The sequence below is a fragment of the Mus caroli genome, chromosome 16 (genome assembly GCF_900094665.2).
Source record: "Mus caroli chromosome 16, CAROLI_EIJ_v1.1, whole genome shotgun sequence".
NCBI lineage: Eukaryota > Metazoa > Chordata > Mammalia > Rodentia > Muridae > Mus > Mus caroli.
Window position 1 is genome coordinate 60,126,967 of NC_034585.1, and position 24,176 is coordinate 60,151,142.

A 24,176-nucleotide genomic window follows, 5' to 3' on the forward strand; every position below is an offset into this window, starting at 1 on the left:
TGTCACAGATCTGCTTCATTATTTAGTTAAACTTGGAGGGGGGAAACAGATTCTTTTTCTCTATCCAAAGGCACTTTTGGTAGAATAAATTATATACAAATACATGACACAAAAGAAACGGAATAAGAAAAGAAAATTGACATTTTGATTTGTGGACTCTCCAGTAGGTCTATCATTCATCGAGAAAAATATCACTATTGTCGCTCTGCTCGGGCACGGAGACTAATTGGCGCAGCTGTGGCTGAGCAGGCTTTCTGCAGGGAATGCTGCCTTGCAAAGAAACACAGGGCACCAAAGGACTTGCAGGTGTTATGAATTGGGTCTAAAAGATGAGACTGAGTCTGATTAGGGAGAGCGAAAGATGTATAGATGTGTCTTTCTAAACATGGAGCTACTAATATGCTTTTTTGTGTGGATGACAGTTCATTCATTGAGAAATATTTCAGAATTTGTACTCCGTTCAAAGCCATGTGCTGAGCGCCAGCCTTAGCTTAGGAAGCCAGGAAAAGTCATTATTGTGGGAAAGACAGAGATCTGCATAGAAATGAGTACTTCTCCTTCCTCTGAAGTAGCACAAAGCATTATTTTAGTTTTCTTTCTGTGTTTGCTGCTCTCATCCATAACCATAGTGACGATGAAGGTTAATCATATTCAACACTCCGCAGATTGAATAGGTGAAATCATTTGCCCAAAGTCATATCCAGGTTCCTTCATTGCCAATTTGAAGAAATACTGACTTTACTAACATTTCATATGAAAGGGTTTGATAAGAATTCATGACCATAGAATATCCCTACCAAGACTAGGTGTTTCAAACTGCTTTCCAATACCAGAAATCTGTTTATACTTTTCTGATAATAGGCGCGTCTTCAGCATCTTCAGAAGCACAGGAGAGAAGGAAGAATAAGGCTGCTTTTTAAGTTACAGCACAAGATTAATTTGGAAATTTCTCCAAGACAGAGGATCTCTTAGTCTCCAGCACTTCCATTCTGTATAGTCCTATTTAATGACATCTTTAATTTTCTGGGGAAACTGGGAATGTAGAGTCTGTGGGCATCTATTTATCTCTGAAGCTTATAAATTCTTTAGACAAATCAAGCACTATCGATAAAAAAAACTGTCAGAATCAAAGAATAACATCGGGATAAAATGTTCCCTTATCTGACACATATTTTTTTAATTAGGTATTTATTTCATTTACATTTCCAATGCTATCCCAAAAGTCCCACACACACTCCCACACACACTCCCCTACCCACCCACTCCCACTTCTTGGCTCTGGCGTTCCCCTGTACTGGGGCAGATAAAGTTCGCACAACCAGTAGGCCTCTCTTTCCACTGATGGCGGACTAGGCCATCTTCTGATACATATGCAGCTAGAGACACGAGCTCCAGGGGGTACTGGTTAGTTCATATTGTTGTTCCACCTATAGGGTTGCAGATCCTCCCAGCTCTTTGGGTACTTTCTCTAGCTCCTCCATTGGGGACCCTGTGATCCATCCAATAGCTGACTGTGAGCATCCACTTCTGTATTTGCTAGGCCCCTGCATAGTCTCACAAGAGACAGCTATATCAGGGTCCTTTCAGCAAAATCTTTCTAGTGTATGCAATGGTGTCAGCGTTTGGAAGCTGATTATGGGATGGATCCCCGGATATAGCAGTCTCTAGATGGTCCATCCTTTTGTCTCAGCTTCTTAATTGATGTAAATACAAAAAGAAATATGTGGGGATAGAGAGGTGCCCCAAGGATTAAGAGTACTATCCACTCTTCCAGAGGACTCATTAGGATCCAAGTGCCCAGGTCAGGTGCCTTCCTGAGTCCTAGTTCCAATGCTTTAATGGCCTTTTGGTCTCTATGAGCAATCACACACTCATGTGTATGCATACATACACACAGACATATGAATTGTTTAAAGAGAAATATTGTGAAAACACAGTAAAACCCTAAAATGTTATATCCCGTGAATGAACATAGCATTTATCCTTAACATCACTCTAAGTAGTATTTTTGTGGTAATTTAATTTATTCTTGCCAGAAAACTGACAGTGTAGATATAATTGTTATTCCTTTCACATGGATGTGAGCACTAGGTCACAGAACAATGAAAAAAAAGTTCCATGACAACTCAACCAAGATGTCTCTCCCTGCAATCCAACACCAGAAATCTGCCCTGAATGCTTAACATCTTGATAAGTAGTGCTGTGATTTCTATGCTTCTCTGTTTCTTTATTAAAATTAACTAAACTAGAATAATTTTTTTCTTGATTTACAACAACTAAAATAGAATGACTTGCCAATGAGGTATTATACATCAGAATAGATTTCACAGGGAAGTCACTAATACAAAAAAAAAAAAAAAGGAAAAACTTGAAATAAGTTAGGAAGGAAAAAGTATGTGAACTTTAAGGGACAGATTCTAGGGAAGAGCATGCAGCTATTGTATGAGTTCTAGTGCTAGATTTATGTGTAGGCTGTTTTAGGATTAGCACAAAGGTAACTAGATGTGAAACAGTAAAGCAGAGAAATGCATAATCATGGACTGAGGAGAAAACTAACAATGTCCATGCATTTCCTGGTATCTGTATAACCACACTCTTCCTCTCTCTCTCCTTCCTTCCTTTCTATCCCCTCTCCTTCTATCTATCAGTGTTTGGATGCCTTTCAATGTTAAACAAAAGTGGTACAAAATATGTCAAGAATAAATCATGTACAAAGTATTCAGAGTAACCAATAATGTCTTAGGATTATGAGAGATACATTCAGCCACAGTACAAGGCAGTAGTAGATTTGAAGCAAATCTCTGAACCAAGCACTTACCATTGATCCTTTGTATTGAAACAAAAATACTGAGAGGTAGACACAGACTTGGAGTAAATCAAAATTGCCCTGTGATCTGTGAAATGTGCAGCACCAAAAAGTAGGAAATAGGCCATTTTGTTTGATCAAAAGATTCAGAGAAATTTGGGTCCACAAGCTCATTAAACTAGGCTACCCAAAACCAACCATAAATCCATTCATTTTCTCTCTGTCTCTCTGTTTCTGTCTGTTGCTCTGTGCCTCTGTCTCTTTGTCTCTATCTCTGGCTCTCTGGCTCTCTCCCTCCCTCCCTTCCTCCTTCTTGAGTTTAAGATAGAAAAACCGACAAGTTCATAAAAATAGACTTCTCTAAAATTCTTATTCCAAAACATTCTGCAACTTATTTTGGCACTAGTTTGTTGGAAATAAATTAACCTATTACCATCAAGAACTTTTAGCTTCTGCATTGCCATAATAGATAGTCAGTGATTCATGCTATTACTTCCTTCCTTCAGTGTATCACAAGCACTGAAAGCAGCCCATCACCTCTACCTTCCTTATCTTCCTGTACCTCCCATGAATGTATCCTACAAAACTGATAAGAGTCTTCCATGGGGGGAGAAAAAGAGTCTTCCATGGGAAACTGAAGAAGCAAGCCTTGAGAGAGAGGCATCGCCAAGTAATTAACAAGAGACTAGCTCCAAGGCAGTCCCTAAACTACAGACTTGACCTAGCATTGAAACAGCTGGCATTGCCCATAGACACTGGCTCCAGGTGGCTCTTAGAGATCACAGATTTTTTTCATCACTTACTGCCTGTTGTGCTTGTGATGCTATAAGTTCAACCATTAGACAACAAATGTGAGCAATAAGATACAGATGTCCACAGCTGGGAACCAGTCTGTTGTATATTACACAATAGAGTTAATCAAGGTACATAGATAGCATAGAGTCATCATTCTACTATTGGAAGTGTGGGAAGCATGTGGATCCCATCTAAGTATGAATTTCTGTGGTTACTGCTGTGAGGGACATTTGTGCATGTGTCTTTGTATGGGAGTATGTTATCAGTTATATCCCTAGACAGGCATTGCAGCATCACGGGGTTCACAAGCACCGTGCTTAGTAAATACTGTCCTACTTTTTGTCCAAAACTATTACACCATGTCACACTCTCAGGAACAGCTTAAGAGAAAGGCAGGCATGCTCTCTTTTAGGAAGATAACTGAGCTTTTCGTCTCTTCCCATCATATCCATTTGGTTGAATATGCTTCTGTACATGTGGGATTCATATTTACTTCTTTGTTATTATTAATGAAATCATGAGCCATTTCACCTAAAAGTTGTACAATTTTATTATAAAGTGGCTTTTGAATATGGATTTTTAAAAAATTAAAATGTATTTTTTATTTTTTGAACTTAAAATACAATTATATTATTTTCTTCCTTCCTGCCAACCCCTTCCATTAATTCACTTTGCTTTCTCTAAAACTCATAGACTTCTTTTTCTTAATTGATTCTTACATGAACTTATATGAATGAAATCTGCTAAGTCCTTATAACATTACATGTAGATGCATGATGTCAGGGCTGATCAGTGATTTAAGGAATCAATATTGTGTTGTAAGTCTTATTTTCCTTAATTTTTATTATTCATGTTGTTGATGTTTTTATAATTTCTCAGTGTTGTAAACACAGGCTTAATCCATGTATTTTCTCCAGGTCAGACTTTTTTTCTCTAGTGGTGGACATCATGTTAGCATAGATTTTTTTCCTACTATGAAAATGGTAACAGCACCATTCCCATCCATATTTTTATCTACATTGCTGACTCCATGCTAATTAAAATACAAAACACACGGCCAAAGAAGATTAAAAGCAGGAATTGCTCTGCTGTTCATGAAGCACTATACAGTTTCCACTTTATGTATCTAGGACAAGCGTTTCCTCTGTTTTGGTACTAGCTCTACTCGCTTCCTTTTCCTTATTGCTGTGAACTTAATCAGGGATAATGTACTATACTAGCAAGAGTTGGTATTTGGAGGATACATATTATACACTGATTATTGTAGACTGATTATACACTGGTCCATACTATCCACTGGATATAGTATGCTACTGATAATACACTGACCCACACTATCCACTGGATGCAGTATGCTACTGATTATACTCTGACTCATACTGTCCACTGGATATAGTATGTTACTGATTATACACTGACCCACACTATCCACTGGATATAGTATGTTACTGATTATACACTGACCCACACTATCCACNACTGATTATACACTGACCCACACTATCCACTGGATATAGTATGTTACTGATTATACACTGACCCACACTATCCACTGGATATAGTATGTTACTGAATATATTCTGACCCACACTATCCACTGGATATAGTATGTTACTGATTATATGCTGACCCACACTATCCACTGGATATAGTATGTTACTGATTATATGCTGACCCATACTATCCACTGCTGGTGAGTCTTTCACTCCCGAGTTGTTTTTGGAAAATTGTTTCCAAAGGCCAGTGTCAGCTGTAGACTTCACAGACTTGGTGCTGAAGCCAGGTTATTGTAGGTCATCCAAACATGGAACCACTTGGATCATGCATCCATCCACCGGACAAGTAACTTAGCATTTGCTTGATTATAAGCTTTAATGTCGGAGTAGGAATTAATTGATCCTTTATTGACGCTTCTATCTTCTCTTCAAAGTGATGAAAAATATGAAATTGAGAGGCTAAAAAAGTCAATAAAATTATTTTTTAAATAAGCTGTAGGATCATCCAAACCACCTCGGCATAAAGTTAAAAGCTAAAGTAAAGGCTGGGGTTGGATTTTAAGGCTGTAATTAGATTGAAGTCATGTGTCCTTTATTGGAAAGGTGCTAACACTGCAAATCTACTCTCCAATCTTTGATTCTTGGGTCACTATAAAAGTTCAAATACCCTCATTAGAGGGTAGGTAGCATTGTATACAAATGGAAGAAAGATACAGCTTTTTTTTTTCTACAAAGAAAAAAATTCCAGAGGAGACAAAGTGTGGATTAACTGTTGATTTGATTTTAATGTGACATTATGTGTCTATACTAGTATTGATTACCTACTGCTGTGGCTACAGAGCGTTTCTGTTGTTAAGATGGTGAGGAGATTTGGTTGCCTTGAGGAAGAATAGGAAATTGAAGTCGAGATTTTTTAGAAGTAATTGTGGTCTCCTAAGAGCCAAGTTATTAAAATAAGTGTAACAATTATGCCCAGAGGGAATGATGAAGTTTTATATATAAATTATGTCATTGATTAAAAAAAACACATATCACACTAACATAATGAGGCCACCAACAACCAGAAAGAAGGTATCAAAAATAACCAGAAATTGTCTAAAAATAATGAGGTTTTAAAAGTCCCCTCTATGTTAGTCAGTTCGTGGGAAATGTCTCAAGATCACTGAGAACCAAGAACAGGATTATTGTTATTGGCTATCTGGATTCATTGTGTCTACTATAAGAAAGAAGAAAAAAATAATAATCCTGACTCTAAAGCATCCATTTGTATCGTTCCAAGACCAGCTGTGTTCATGTAACCTTTGGAAACCACTGGAAACTTTGTCTTTCCCTAAGGCATTCTACATCCAGGGTGACCTTTCAATACAAATGAAAACTGCAGTGGGAAATGAATCTAAGGGCTAGAGACAAGGCTCAGTAGTTAGAGGGCTTACTACACTAGGTTTAGATTCTGTGTCTAGATTGCCAAAACCCATATATTAAAAAATAAAAAATAAGTTTGAAACCTGTACCTGTAACCTCAGGCTAAAGGGGGTTCTGGGAGCTCATTGGACCGTCTACCTGAGTTGGTGAGCTCCTGCTTCTTCAGTTAGTTACCCAGGATCAGAAAATAGAGGTTAGAGAAGCAATTCAGGAAGACCTCCTTACATCAGTCTCTGGCTTCCATATGTGATGACTCATGAGCCAGCACATGCATACACAGCTTATACTCACACACATTCACTCACATACAAGAAAGACAAGAAGAAAAAAGAGATAAAAAGAGAGAGAAGCATGAAGGGAAGGAATCTATAAGGACATGACAGGTAGAGCAATGGTTGCTCCTCCTACAAAAATGAAATGAAGAAAATTCCTCGGAAATGATATGGCATTGTAATGAGAACACAAATATTTGGAAAACTTTTTATCATGCCCATCAGTTCCTTCCCATTTATTCTCCCAAATTTAGGTTGATGCAAAGGTTGTGTTCTGTGGTACGGAATGATTCGTGTCTTTAGACCTCACATAGAAATACAGTACAGCAGAAGGCATCGGGGAAGAAAAAAGGGGAGGAAGAGGAGGAGAAGAAAGAGAGGAGGAAATAACATACAGGGGAGAAAGAGGAGAATTTTCTTTATGGATTGAAATTAAAGATCCCTAAGATGTATGATGTGAGACAACCAAGATGAAGAACAACACACACAATATGCTGCTAAATAAACAAAATCCCTTACATAATGGCGTTGAAACTTGAGGAATCTGAATCAGCACAGAGTCTGTCCTTTACATGTCACATGTTTAGCTCCTAAATGATAGTGACATAAACAAATACCAGGATGAGTGGCAAGGGGACATGCAAGACACGAATATCATACTGTTAGTTGATTTCATGGTGCTGGAAGTCTTAGCACTTGATAGATATTGTCAATAAAGCTGTATGTGTACAGTTTGCTCCAGGGAGAGCACAGCATCTTGTATCCCACAAAATCACGTAGCTTGTTTTATTCTTTCTTAATCAGCATGCACCCTTACCTATGGACGTTAGGTTATTTACTGTAATATCTGTCAGATTCCAGTTGTTCCATATGCCTGTGAGGTTTGAGTGCTTTTGTTGTTGGTGTTATTTGTTCTTTTTAAATTATATATCTTATAGCTACTCAAGAGGAACAGAACTAACAAGAGATGAGAAGGTCTTCGGCCTCCTGAAAGGGTGGAAACGTTTGTGGACGAGAGAAACATCTTGATCTCAGAAGTCAGACAACCTATAGTTTGTGCATCAAAGATTTATCCCTGCAAGATCTCCGACAATTCTTTAGAGCAAGCTTCCAGCTCAGTTAAAGAGAAGAACAAAATCTCATTTTCCCCAGCACTTAGGTGCTCTGTTGTGTCAGTCATACTTTTCCTATTTTCCATTTGCTTTTCCTGTTGATTTGTTTGCCTGCCTAGAGACTTACTGCCAGTTCTCCCACTTAAGCTGAGACTTTAGACAAGTTGCTTAATTCAGTGTGTCTCCAGGTTTTCATTTCAAAGAGAACAAATCATATTTTCTACCTCCTGGGTTTGTTATGAGGATTTAACTGAATTAATGGTTAAAATACATTCAAAGAATAGGACAAAGGTAAATTACATTAATGTATTAAATAAATGAATTTAATATCTTGCATGTTTCTTGCTGATTGTTAGGAAATATTCGGCATATCAGGTATCATTCCTTTATAAATTATAGATGACATGGATTTTCCAGTGCTTTACCTATTTGTTACACAGTTCTCCCTAATTTTATTCATAGCAATACAATCATGTTTTATTTACTGCCATAACATGCACTAAGAGATTGGAGGAAAAGAGAAAGTCTCACCATTATGTTCAGAAAAGAAATCGAGATTTTCTCGATTGGCAAAGCTTCCCATTTAAGTTAGGGACTGAATTTATCAGGAGGTGTCACCAAAACTCTGTTGTCATTTTGTTCTGATTTGCCACACAGTCCTAGTAAATATTTATAATACCTACCCTTTTCTAATGTTAAGTTGCTCTATCCAGGAATACTTAGCTAACTCTCGAAATATCGTGATTTTCAAACTTAGCTTTTCTTCGGCTCACATGGAAATGATTTGCCTTGTTAACTTATGTTTTCCTTAGTTGGATCTAAATGGATAAGGAAGAATGTTATGACATGGGTCAATGTTCTTGCAGGATTTCCCTAAGTTACAGAACATTATCCTTTTTCCTGTGTGTGTGACCACACAATATATATGCACACCACATGCATCAAATTGCAACCTCTTTGAGACACTTTTATAAGGTAAATGAGAATTCCTGCAATCCAAGATTCTCTGAGTACCCTACATTCATGTACAATGAAATTTTGCCCAAGATCTAAATAACAACTTATACATGGTTTTTATGAGAAATGCTCAGCCATTTTTTTAATGTGCAATAGTCTCCCTGATATGCTGAGTTTTCCTTTCTGGGGCTTCAGTTATCTTTGGATAACTATTACCTGAACATACTAAATGAGAACATTTAGGGGTAAAGAGTTCACAGGTTATACATTGCATAGCATGCTGATGAGCAAGGTGTACTCTTGCAATGCCAGAACCATTCCTACCTGGACCTGAACCAGTCCAATGGCTATCTGGAGTTTCAAATAAATTGTTCTGAAATCCAAAACAATTATGTTCAAGTAACCTTTTTTAACAGTGACTCTAACAGTCAGGGTTAGAAATACTGGAAATTTGGAGACACCAAAGAAGAGTAGTGGAGTCTTTCCTGAAGTGGAAAGGCTCAATTTAGTAAGGGAAAAAAAAAAAAAACAGGTGTGCTGAGGTTGCTAGGGATAAATCATCTTCCTGTGAAGTTGTGAAAACAGAAAAAGAGATTGGGCTAATTCTGCTGTCACACCTCAAAATGCAAAAGCCACCGCCATGGTGAGTGACTAGCACTTAGATAAAATAAAAAGGGTATTAAATAGGCATAACTATATATAAACCAATCACAGTATGTAAAAAAGGTGTGTAGAAACATGTGTGTGTGTGTGTGTATGCTCAAACACGTGTGTGTGCATGCATGTGTAATTTGCTACTCTGTGTTTTAGACATCGACTGGAAGTGAATAAATGTATATCCATGATGATGAAGAAGTTTCTATCGTTAGATCTCACTCAGCATATCAGGGCGACTATTGCACATTAAAAAAAATGGCTGAACATTTCTCATAAAAACCATGTATAAGTTGTTATTTAGATCTTGGGTAAAATATCATTGTACATGAACGAAGGGTACTGAGAGAATCTTGGATTACAGCATTGTCTTTTGAACTAAAAGGGTGCTGGTAAAATGTGAGCCTGCCTATGGCTGCTGATACTGTATATAGCCTAAAAGAGACAAAACTCTTTATTTTTTTTGTTTTGTTTTGAGACAGTTTCTCTGTATAGCCCTGGCTGTCCTGGAACTCACTCTGTAGACCTCCAAGCTGGCCTTTAACCCAGAAATCTGCCTGTCTCTGCCTCCCAAGTGCTGGGATCAAAGATGTGTGCCACCACTGCCCAGCAGACAAAACACTCAAAACCTGCAAGGTGAAGAAGGGGTGTGATCACTACAAAGCTTTTATAAGAACTGACTACAGTATGCCATGTAGGGATGAGGGACAGGAGAAATACTAATTTGGGGAAATAGGCGAAGAGAGAACATCAAAAATTTAAGTTTGCATAGAACGTAGTGATGTTTCTTTTATTAAAAACAAACAACAAACAAACAACAATCACCTCAACTTTACTTCTAAATTTTATGTCTCACCCTGCGCAATTGTCTCAAAGCATCAGAAAATCTGTGTGGATTACCTGACCATTAAATAATCACAGGCTTTGACCAGCTAAGAATGCCAGATTTTCACAAAGTGATGATTAATCCCAATAATTTCGAAGTTGGAGAGTGTAGACTTTCACATGACACTGGACACCGTGTCACAGCCCAGGCGATGCTTTGGCTTATTCTGACAAAGCCTTTTCCAGCACTTACTATGCATGATGTGCCACACCAAGAAGGGCAGAGAACTGAATCATGAATAAAACATGTTCTGGGCGTTAATGAGGCTTGAGAAGTAAGAGGAAGAGATAGAAAGCAGCCGATATGATGAAATGTGTTGCTTACTAATTTCATAAGATTTTAGGGACTGTGTACAGTTAAAACACTCAGTTTAGTTAGAAAGAGAGTGCAAAAATCCAATATTCATTTTTGAGATAAAATTACTAGAACAGAATTTTGAGAGATGAATAGAAATTAGCAAGTTGAAAGAAGTATGTTTGGATTTTATTTCTTCCTTTAGTCTTGAAGACTAGTTATCTTTCTTCAAAAAAAAAAAAAAAAGGCAATAAGCTACAACAAAGCACCGAGGTATATGGGGAAATGCAAACATAAACATGATGTAGACATTTGCCTTACCTTTAGTCAGTCATTTGTATGTTCTTACTGTGTAGACAGGCATTCCAACACAACCCTGAGCTGACCTTCTCCTATTTGCTAAGCACTGTTCTTCACCAAAATATCAAATCATAAGAACACAATCCAGAGACCTTAGTCAATATTTTTTTACCTCTTTTTTTTTAATGCCAAAAGTCTTTCAAGCACAGGGGAATACAAAAGTCCCTTTCATATGTCTCCTTTTGACAAGGGCTTTTCTCTCACGTCAGTGCCCCATTCAAAAAATTGTATAATATTGATTACAGAGCTCATATATGATCCTTAGAATTGCTTTATTCTATTGAAAAGCCATCTTTTAGTTTGTATGGTTTGAGCACTGCAGGAGCCTGCATAGATGCAATTACCCATGCATTGTTACAGAATGAGCGCTGCAAGGGAGAAAATAACTACGGAAGACAACTGAACCAGATGGATATTTGAAAATAAAACATTTAAGATATATTGTACATTTTTGTGGTTAAAAACTGTTCACTAGGGGAAAAAAATTAAAAGAAAAAAAAACATAAATAAATAAACCTTTACAATTCTTTTAGCCTAAGGTGTTTTTGTTGATGGTGGTATTGTTTTCAGTGCTCATTTGCATTTCTTTAGTTACTTTCAAAAGAAGGGGCCAACAAATATTTTCCTGTTGCCTTAGTGGTTAGAGAAAAATACTTTATCATTTCCTAGGGCAATGCCAGATGACAGGGTAGAGTCAATTCCCAGGAGTCTCTGAGAAAATTACCAGTTACAGAAAAATAGTAAATACCACATTTGAGACACTATGACCTCTCAAATCTAAAATTAGAACTTAAATTGGGCGTGACCTTCCAGGATATCTTACTATCTGGAACAAATGAGGAGAGAGAAAGTCAAACAGTTCCCAGGTGGAGAAGACCAGAGCAAGGGTTCATTCCCTGAGAGGCAAGGAAAATGGACCTATAGGAATCCAGCAAGGGCCAAAAGAACAATGAGCTTACCTCAAGATTCCAAGAGCATCCACCACATCTTCCCTCTACCATTTACCATCTCATTGCGTATGACCTCACTGGTCACAAATACACATTTACTAATACTTCTTTGTACTGCACTGAGTTTATGGAGACTCTTTCTAGGAGTGGGGCCCTAATGCTGTTGAAATTGTTTCAATATTACTTGAAAGAACACTTATGCAAATGTTAAAGTAAATGCCTGGAGTCTGGGTCAGTTTTCCACTCTTTTCTAGGACTTAGTTACCACACCTAATCTCTCAAAGACAACATCTCTTCACTGTAAGGTATAAAAACAGTTTCACACTCAGAGAGCAGAGAAATTGCATATGAAATTTGTGCTTCATAGGAAGCTTATAATAATAGCAGTGCTTATGAATAATCATGTCATTATGGTCAACACCCCAGAGAGCCCTGCAGAATTTTATATCTTAAAAGTCAGTGTTATTGGAAGAAATTTTATTAAGAATAGAAATATGGACCTCCAGTATAGTTTGTCAGGCATGAGGTAAGCTCCAAGACAGATAGACTGGCACCCACCCCAAGTCAAACAGAAGGTAGAATGGACAACAGATATTAGAAGTAGACATGTTAGTAATGCCATATGATCAAACTGTGGGTCATCTCAAACACTGCAAGCAACAAAGATGCCTGGGTAGTGTTCTGTGCTAGGTAGGTAAGATCTAAGATGTCCCTCCATGTTTTCCCTCTAGTAAACTTTTCAACTTGAGCAATACTTTTCTCTGTGTGTTGGGGGCAGCTGGGGGAGGCTGTGATTTCCAAAGAATGATACCCCAGACTAAAATCATATGCAGCAGCAAAGAACATTTATTCTACAGAGAACCTGCATGCAAAAGTCCACTATACCTCAGACTGAAAGACAAAGATATTGCCTTTGCACAATCATGTTAGGGTAGGAGTGGGTGACTTCTATCTTTCTTTCCCTTGTTTGGTTGGCTCTGTCTCTAGGGGTATGGGTGACTATGTGGTTGGTTAAGGTTCTGTGGGATTTTGAGGACTTTGACTCAAGCTAGGTGGTAGGGAAGTTTCTACGGATCCTGACTGGCTGCCAGTAAAGTTGGTGCAGGCTAGGTGGGACAGCTTCCTGGTTAGCTGCCCATGAGGGGTTGTTTTCCTGGAATTGAGTAGTTTTGGATTTTACCAGTTCTGGGAAACAGAAACTTAGAACTGGTGTCTCCAACTGCCAGTTTTCACCCTGTCATGGAGTCAGCCTGGCTCTGGTTAACTCTGTCCTCTCAATGTAGCATTTGTCTTTCTTGGTCTGGGTTACCTTATTCAATATACTCTTCTCAATGTTGATTCATTTATTTGAAAATTACCTGGCTTTACTTTTATTTGCCTGTGAATAATAATTTTTTACATGTGCATAGGCACCACTTTGTCATTATCCATTTTTCTGTTGAAGTCTGAAGAAATTTATATTGTTTCAGTTTCCTAACTATTTGGAATAGTGTGGAAATGAACGTGGCTGAGCAGGTATCAGGAATAGGAAGTCAAGTCTATTGAGCACAAAACAAAGGCATGCTAACATGGAAGGGGACAAACGTCAGAGACCCACATCTCAATAAAAAAACTATAGGCAAATGATGGCAGTTGAAAGAGAATTAATCTCACCCTGAGACAATCAGCCTAACTGTTATCTAATACAAAGTGGTTAGTCCTGAAATGATATGCACAGAAAAGACAGAAACAGACCCAGAAGGTTGTCTTTATATAATTGTGCTTATTATATATTCCAAAAAAGTAGCCATCAATTTGAGAGGGATTCAGGGGGAATTATGGAATGGGTTGGAGGGAAGGAACATACGAAGAGTTGAAGCCAGGAAAGAAAAGGGGCAATGATGCAATTATATTTCATTAAAATTATATTAAATAGAAATGTGAAACGTCAATTCTTTCCATATGGGATGACTGATGCCTGTAATTAGAACATTTGAGAAGTTGAGGCAGGGGAATCACTGTAGATAGAAATGTCTAAATGGCTACTCATTGAGATATTACCTCCAAAATTAAAAGGAGGAGGAGGAGGAGGAAGAGGAGGAGGAGGAGTCTTCTTAGAACACTGGCTAATATACTGATGAACTATATTCCTTGGGGATTAGTGGTTTAAACAGACAGACAATGAAGACCCTACACAGTAGAGAAGATATACGAATGAGGCTGTTCCTTGCTCTGGTTATTTTATTCACAGTTTTATCACTAACAGTTAAGGAGATATCATTTGTCCCTTTTGCACACAACAATGCTCTCAAGGAGCTGTCTTCTCACTGGAATGTAAAGATAAATAATGGCACACGGTTGAAGCTGGTCACAGCCTTGGTAGTGAGGGGCATCTGTGTACTTTACCAAACTGGACATTGCTTTCAGAATTTACTATAAAGAGATTGTGTGTTTACTTAGCACTGGCCCTAGTGCTTTATCAGAAATGAAGAAGCACTAATGCATGGAGTATTAGTCCCTTAATCTCACCAAGAGTAACTCATACCATTTTGTGAGTCATTGCAATATTTTAGGCCATTTGACCCCTAAATGAACATTTTTTTTCTTGTGATACTATTTAAATATATTCAAATTTATTTTTAGAATACCCCTCTGTACAGCTAGGTATTCTTTAAGGAGAAAAAGATGGATAGGTAGCACTGACTATACAATATCCTTAAACATTGTAGAACATATCTCTGACCATTTTATATATATATATATATATATATATATATATATATATATAGAGAGAGAGAGAGAGAGAGAGAGAGACAGAGACAGAGATAGAGACAGAGACAGAGAGACAGAGACAGAGAGAGAGACAGAGACAGAGAGAGAGAGACAAACAGACAGACAGACAGACAGACAGAGAGACAGAGAGAGAAAGAGAGAAAGAGACAGAGTTTCTAAGAAATTAATTACTCTGAATAATTTTTTAAAGATATTTGATTGAAGGCTCCTTTTATAAGAATGTGTAAAACAAAATTGACACCATAATGTTTAAAATTTTCTGTAGGGGATATATGAATTTCTTTTTAGCTACATGAAGAATGCATGAATACATTCATGATGTAATAAGACACAGTGGAAAATTATAATTAAAGTCCTTTTGACCTTTTACACATAGCTACTGATTTCAAGTTGATGAATATTCATTGAGACTACTGGTATGCATTTACATATGCATGAACAAAAGAGCTTCACTTTAAATTACTTGTTTTAATATAATTGATGTCATACAGTATGCAGGTTTTGTCGATTGGCTTCTCTGACGATTAATAAATGTGTTAACTATATAACCATATCCACACTTGTGGATCAACATTGCTCCTTTTATTGCTACACAGTACTATATTTAGTTTATGTATCTCAAATTTATTTACGATGTGAATTATTGAATATTTGGTAGCATACAAATCTTCTCTGAACAAACTCTACTACAAACGTTTGTCCTGTGTGTGTTAAGGTTGGTACCTAGAAAAGTTAACTGATTTTACAATTATGGAAACCATTCCTTCTCCAAAGTATGCATATTAAATATTTATATACTATGAAAAGTCATTCTTTATAAAACATTCTTAAAAATATTTTTATGAAAATATTTAATTAAATTAAATATTTAATTAAATTAAAAATATCATATCAATATATGTTCAACCACTATCAAATGAAAGTAATATGTTTTTGACCCAACACACTTTTTTCTTACCTTTTGCCATTAGAACATAAGAACTCAAAAAGGTTAACAAGCTGAAGGGTCCAAGTAAGCATGCCTCAGTCCCACTTGGGAGGGAGAAGAAAGCAACCACAAGTGGGGAGGAAGGGATCTGGGAGGGAAAAGTGTAGGGGGTGGTGCAGGGAATTTTGAGAGGGGAATGTGATGTGGTATTGGTTGGGAGAAGAGAACTGAAGCCCTGAGGGTCAGCAGAAAGAATGGAAACATGCAACCTAGGAGCATAGGAGGTTGGGAGGACCCTCCAGAATGCACCAGAGACCTGAGAGGTAAGAGACCTTTAGGGCTCAAAGAGAGGGACCTTAGATGAAATGCCCTACAGTGAGGAGAGGGAACTTGTAGCAGAAAGAAAGCACATCAAGTGAGGGATCAGGTTGTCATCTCACAGTCAAAACTCTGACCCACAATTGTTCCTGTCTGAAAGAACTGTAGGGATGGAAATAGAGAGAAGCCTGCATAAAAGAAGGTCCAGCGAAAGGCCCAAAGTGATATCCAGCTCAAGGGGAGGTTCCAAGGCCTGACACTATTACTGAGGGTATGGAGCACTCACAAAAAGGGGCCTATCATGAGTGCCCTCCGAAAGACAAAACAAGCAGCTGAAAGAGTAAGATGCAGATACTTACATCCAACCAATGGACAGAAGCTGCTGACCCCTGTGGTTGAATTAGGGAAAAGCTGAAAGAAACAGAGAAGGAGGACAACTCTGTAGGAGAACCAGCAGTCTCAATTAGCCTGGACCTCTGAGATCTCTCAGATACTGGAACACCAACCAGGCAGCATACACCCCTGATATGGGACCCCCAACACATATGCAGCAGAGGACTGCCGGGGCTGGGTTCAGCACCTAACCCTCAAGAGACTGGTCCCAAGGAGTTTAGAGGTCTGGTAGGGTGGGGTGGGGGTATAGACAGAGGGGCAGGGAGGAGGTATTGGATGTGGATCAGTCAGAGGGTGGAGCAGGAGGGAAATAAAATCTGGAGTTTAAAATAAATACTTAAAAAAAGAAGACATGAACAATTCAATACTATTTATTTAGTATTATAATGACTATATCACTGAGTATTTATTTATTTATTTATTTATTTATTATTTTGAAGACTTAAGTTAAGGACTTAAGTTTGTCTGTCTGCTTGGATCTCTGTGAAGTCCATTTTCTTTTCATCATTTCATTATTAATTTTTCCAATATTCTCCATCATTTCTGCTATTTCCCTTTCACCTACCACCCCCTTCATCCCCAAATAAGTGTATTTTAATATGGGTCACTCAGTTTGTGAGTGACTATGAAAAATCAAATACTGCTTTTAAATAAAGGATTTCCTGTATTTACATGAAAATGTATGTCACCGAATGGTTTCCTACTCAACCAGGCACTAACTTTTAAGGCCTGTCATGGTTTCTCTACGCATGTCTGGTGAACCGCTTCTGACTCTTGAGGAGTCTGCAAGATAAAGCAACTAACATATTTGATTATCCACTCGCCATCTAAGTAGACTAAAGTGCGGAGCACTCACAGACTGCAGAGATGAGCTTTGTACAGGGATCACTGGGGACTACATGTGCATTTCCACAGGTCTTAGTCTCCGGCACAGCACTGCATTGCTGCGGTGTATATATGCATACTGAGTTTTCTCCTAAGTGTTTCTCTCCAGAGCGACCTAAGCCATGCAGTAGTGATTCTCAAACGCTCTCTTTCTTCTATATCCTGGATAAGACTGCATTTTGGCCATGTGGTAGGAAGTATAATGAGCTCAAAGTTTTAACCTGTCTTCATTTTCAATGCGTATGAAGACAGGAAAACCCAGCCTGCATCGTGGAGAAGTGAATCCTATTGTATGGATTTATGGGGCACCTTGACTGTGCCTACATTAGACTATTTCTGTCCTCCCTTTTCTCTTCCATAGACTATTTTTGTTCTTTCCCTAAAACAACAGCTTTAATTTAATTCTAATATTGGCATGTTTCTTGCATATGACCCATTAAACAAATATTAAAACCAAATTCATTGAACAAACATTGAAAAAAGGCATTCAGGGTGTTTTACTGGCTATTAAAATTTGGGATAAAGTTTACTTCAATATATGCCTAGTCCCACTGATAAATATTGATTTAACTGTACTAAATATCCAGCAATGTGTAAACAAAAATAACACATTTTAAACATGCTGTATTTATATTAGAACTATAAAGTTGAACTCATATAAAATATTGCTATAAGTCTCTGGACTAATAAAAATATTAATTAATAATAATTACTTAAACTTAAATTAAGTTTACACACAATGTAGTGAATAGTCTCAATAGTGAGCTAGATTCTGCATCGTGTTCCCTCCTTTCTCTTTTTGCAACTTTAATTTGCTTCCTTTGTTTTTTTTTTTTTTTTTTTAATTATCTCTACAACTACATAAGCCAAAAATACTCTGAGTTTCAATCCCTGTAAAATTTCCTGATTTGGGGTTATGAGTTTTTGTTGTCATTGTTGTTGTTGTTTTCTTGAGACTGAGTTTTGCTATGTAGCCCTGGCTGCCCTGCACTTTACTGTGTGTAACAAGGTGACCTTGCTCTGTTTGTTGTAAACCTTCTGCCACTGCCTCCTAGTGCTGGAATTAAAGGTGTGTGCCACCATAATTGAATGGTACAGGAACCCTTTCTAATGAAGGCCAATACATTAATAATGGTATTGAGTTTTCCATTTTTGCTATTATTTTTAAAAAATCTAGGATTGTAAAGATATATATTTACAGTGCATAACACTCATAACTTACACAAATCTACCAAAGTATTTATATTTCATTTTCATGGTTTCATAAAAAATATTTCGAGTATCTAATCCTAAACACACCAAATTAATACTCCTTTAGCATTTCCTACCTTAGTGGTTATCAAGTCCCAGAAGGTTTTATTTCCTTGAGATAGACAGTCCAGTTATGGTGACTACTTATTTGCTATGGTATTAAATTGACAAGTGATTTTCCATGAGCCTTTGTCATGTTAGTTTCCCATCAGCGATTTACAACCTACCCAGTTTCTTCATCTCTTATGTGGGTTTATCATAATGTATTTTTAAACTGGTAGGTTTATGGTAGTGTCTGATTGAGGTTTTATATTGCATTTTTATAACTATACATGTTGACTTTCTTTTCTTATTTTAAAATTGATGTTATTCTGGTGACGTGTGTGTGTGTGTGTGTGCGCGTTCAGGTTCCCTTCAAGGTCAGAAGAGAGCATATCCCCAGGTACTGGAGATACAGGAACTGAGAACTACCAGACATAGATGCTGAGTAGCAAATTGTGGTCCTATGAAAGACCGGGAAGTGTACTTAACTATTGAGCTATCTATTACAATAGCCCTTGAAGTATAATGTATGCTGGCCTCAAACATGCCACCCTTCTGTCCCTGTCTCTTCACAATATCCTACCAGCTCCAGCCATTACAAAAAGCTTCTACCCCCGTGTGGAGTGCTTGGGTCTGAACAAAGTTTCTACCCTGAACTGCATCTGTATCCCTGACAGTCTTCCTATGCACCCATTTGTCACTGTATTATGAAGTATCTACATCTTATGCTCATTTTTCACATTGAATGGCTTGAATTTTTATTTTTCAGAATACAGAATCTTATTTCTGTAGGTTAATGATATTGTCCTATATTGGGTTAAGAAATGCTTGGGAGAGTGTAACCATAAACTCTGAGGTTTCTTTACGTTTCCAGACTGTTAATGAAGAGGGATGGTGACATCCAAAGCAGCCAGCCAACTATGGGCTGGAACTTCTGAATCCATGAACCAAATTAACGTCTTTTTCCCCAGATTTCATATAAGTTCCCTCTCTCTTGCTGTGATAAGATAGTAGAACACAGGATTTACTCTTGCTCAGAGGTCAAGGGTCCATCATGACAAAGAAGTCAGGAAAGCAGTCTTTTAAGAAGCTGGTCATATATATTATCCTATGTAAGTCCCATAAATAGTCCATATGTCCAAAGTTCATTGGCTCAGGCCCATGTAGAAGAAAGAGTGAAGGAAGAAGAGAACTATTAAGTAATTACATTACAGTCATATCCCTCAGGCATCACAGTGAATAGCTCTGATTCACAGCATTTTTATTGCACTGATATCCTGCCTTGCTTAGGTGCCAAAAACTGGAGCTAGCTGACCATGGACTGAAAACTGTGAAACCCAGATCCAAAACGATATTAATCCTTAACCTCTTAGAGCAAAAGTGTTCTGCATTCGAGAGAGTAGGTAAATCAGGATTTCCTTTCTATGGATCACGTTTAGGTCTCAATTTCTTTAGCAAACCTAAAGTCTAAAGCTGTTTTATTTTCTGAAAGTTTTACCACATTACCCTCAAGTCTATGAGCAATTTTTAATTAATTTTTAAATCAAATGTGGGTAGGTGGAGTGTCTTTGTTTTTGCCTGTGAATGTCAACTTAATTCAGCCCCATTTGTCGAAAAGTCTTTTTGTTTCTTACAGGAATTGCTTTTCTACCTTCATAAAAAAAAAAATTTGCTGATATTTTATGGGTCTTTTCTGAAGTCTGTGAAATTTTCCACTTATCTATCTGTCTATCACTCCACCATTACCTTTTTTCTTTGATTATTGTAGGCACTGAGCAACTCTTAATATGAGGTAGAATATTATTTCCTACTTAGGTCCTTGTCAAGATTATTATCTTTCTTCTAGGGAATACCACTTAAATAATAAGAATGCTTCATATGAACAGACATAGTGAGTTAGTTCTTAAGATTATGAAGGAATGTTCAGTCTTTTATTATTAAATATTGTGTTTTTATACATGTTCTTTATTAAGCTGAACTAATTTTTCTATATTGTTAGGTCATTCAAGATTTTTATTGCAACTGTTGGATTTAATTATCTATCATTTTTGGTACAAATGATATTTGCATGCTATTAACTTCCAGATCATAGAAATGGTGGTTTATATTTATAAACCCATCTCATATTCTGACCTGGTTGTATATTGTATACAGTATTGGATTTGGTTTCCTGGTGTATATTTTATACAGTATTGGATTTGTTTTTCTAATAGTGAGTATTTGAAATGTCACAAGACTGAGATCATGAAATTCTTTGTCCCATAGAAATAGAAAGCATGATCTGGAAACAACCCAGATGTCCTTCAACCAACCTTCAACCAACAATGGATACAAAAAATGTGGTTCACTTACACAACAGAATACTATTCAGCCATTAAAAACTAGTACATCATGAATTTTGCAGGCAAATGAATGGAACTAGAAAATATCATCCAGAGTGAGGTAACTCAGACCCAAAAGGACCTACATAGTATGTGCTTACTGGTAAGTGGATATTAGCCAAAAAGTTCAGAATACTCATAGTACAACTCACAAACCTTAGGAAGCTTAACAAGATGGAAGGCCCAAGTGTGGATACCTGAAACTCATTTAGAAGGGAAACAAAATAATCATGGGAAGCAGAGGGAGGGAAAAAACTGGGTGGGAGAGGAGAGGGGGAAGGGAAAAGGAATGGCAGGATCAAGTATGGGGAGAGAGAGCAAGGACATCCAGAGAGCCAGGAGAATGAATCCAAATATGCAGCAGTGGTGAATAGAGGGGAGGAGAACCTCTAGAAAGTCCCAGAGACATGGGAGGTGAGAGGCTACCAGAACTTTATGGGGATGACTTTAGCCTAAATGCCCAATAGTGGAGAGATGGAACGGGAAGAGACCACCTCCAGTAGATAGACATGGCTCCCGGTTGAGGCGGGGGGCCACCCACTCATTTTCAATATTTTTAACCCAGAGTTGTTCCAGTCTAAAGGAAATGCAGGGACAAAAATGGACTGAAAGAAGGGCCGTCCAGTGACCAGCCCAAGTTAGGATCCATCCCATGTGTGCACACCAAATCCTGACACTATTACTGAGGCCATATTGTGCATCCAGAAAGGAGCCTGACAAGGCTGTCCTCTGAGAGGCTCTACCAGCAACTGACTGAGACACATGCAGATACTTTCAGCTACCCATTGGGTTGAAGTTGGGAACCAATATGGAAGAACTAGAGGAAGGACTGAAAAAGCTGAAAGAAATTGTAACTCTGTAGGAAGAACAACAGTGTCAACTAACCTGGACCCTTCAGTGCTCTCCGAGACTAAGCCAAAAATCAAGGAGCATACATGGGCTGGTTCATGGCCCTGAGCACATGTGTAGCAGAGGACTGCCTTGTATGGCCTCAGTGGGAGAGGATGCATGTAATCCTGTGGAAACTTGATACCCCAGAGAAGAGGGATACTGGTGAAGGTGAGGTGGAAGCGAATGGACAGTTGGGGAGGCATCCTCTCAGAGGCAGAGGGGAAGATGGTAAAGAATTCAGGGAGGGGACTGGAATGTAACTTTTGGAATGTAAATAAACAAAATAATTTAAAAATGTACACAATGGCCTTTTGGAATCTCTACCACAAGTCACTTTTTTCTTAATTGATTTCCTCTTTTCTCTATATGGCTCCATCCAGTCTTAACACAGTGAATTAACTTTGTGTTGTCATTTACTCAGTCCAAATGTGCTGGCAGATAAGAATATTTGTATGTGCTGATGCTTCTGCTTTGATTTCTCTTTGCATCCACCCACATGACCCTTTCAAATCAGTTCTTGGTCTGTGTTAATGCTGTCATAGAAGGGAGACTGTTTTATCATGATTGTTTGCCCATAATAATTACAACTATTTGAGTGCTTGTATATCACTGAGTCACTATTTGTACTCATTGGAAGTTTTGGGGATCATAATTCTTTTTGTTTATTGTTTCATATTCAGCTCTTCAACTAGTATCTGGTCTGATACATATAGTAAAACATTTATGATTTAATTCTGAAACTGGGATCTGTCTTTATTTCCCCCAAATTTCATATGTTTTAAACACATCTGTTATCGCTATTCCTTTGCCCGTGAATCTTTGATGCTATTTCACTAGCATAATTTCACGAAAAAAATACATAAAAATATTTCTGTTCAAGTACATATAAATATGTATATGAGGAATTATTAAATATTTTGCTCGATCTTACATTACTTATATTTTTCTACTTTCCTGGGTTGATCTTCCTCTTAACTGATGTATTTCCTGACATTAAACTCTATCATGTTATTTATATGGTGAAACACCTGAGACCTTGCCTGATGGGGTATTTTACTCACTTTACCTTCACATTTAAATGAAGAATATAAATAGTGAAGTGTGAAGGCCTTCTTCACCCTAACAATTTAAAAATATTACTCCATTATCTTGTTTCATGAAGTTTTTCCATTATCTTGTTTCATGAAGTTTTAACATTGAAATATTCAATGACTGTGCTTCTGTTGTTAATAGTCTATAATGCATGACTTTTTCACAGGGAATACAGCCTATAAAACAGTGGACATATTCTAATTCATTAATTTTTCTTTTGAGCCACAGTAGCTGTAGAAGATTTCAACAGTAGTATGTAAACAACAACAACAACAACAAAACAACAACAGAAATAGGCTGCTGCTTAGCAATAAGGCTTACACACATCAGTCATGACATCTTAATGTTTAAACAAACACGAAACTATTAATACAAACTATTATAAACTGACTTTTAGAAGGTCTTCATGTAACATGTTAAGATTAGAAATATCTAATTATTGTCAAAATATCTAATTATTCTCTAATTATTATCAAAGAAAATATCAAAAATCATCAATTCTTGTACATCTGCTTTCTATTTGCTGTAATATACACACTTATATTCCAGAACATGAGCTAGATTTGGGGAATTATATTGTGGTAATTTTTTACCCCAAGAAGCCCATATAAAAAACAACTCAGATATTATCTTTATAAGCTACATGATTAGATTGGGCAGATCTATCACTATACTAATTTATTACCCAACTATGATGTCTCCCTTGCTACTTGCAGGGCTCTGTGATTCTTCTACTTCTTCATTCCTCCATCCTCTATCCTTCTCTCCTTTTCTAAGACCTCTCATCCTATCTTTCCCTTCCACTGTCCAATCACAGGCTCTAACCTTTTTTTCCCCACCTTTTTTATTAGATATTTTCTTCATTTACATTTCAAATGCTATCCCAAAAGTCCCCTATACCCTTCCCCCACCCTGCTCCTCTACCTACTCACTCCCACTTCTTGGCCCTGGCGTTCTCCTGTACTGAGGCATATAAAGTTTGCATGTCCAATGGGCCTCTCTTTCCAATGTTGCCTGACTAGGCCATCTTCTGCTACATATGCAGCTAGAGACACAAGCTCTGGGGGTACTGGTTAGTTCATATTGTTGATCCTCCTATAGGGTTGCAGACCCCTTCAGCTCCTTGGGTACTTTCTCTAGCTCCTACATTGGGAGCCCTGTGTTCCATCCTATAGATGACTGTGAGCATCCACTTCTTTATTTGTCAGGCACTGGCAAA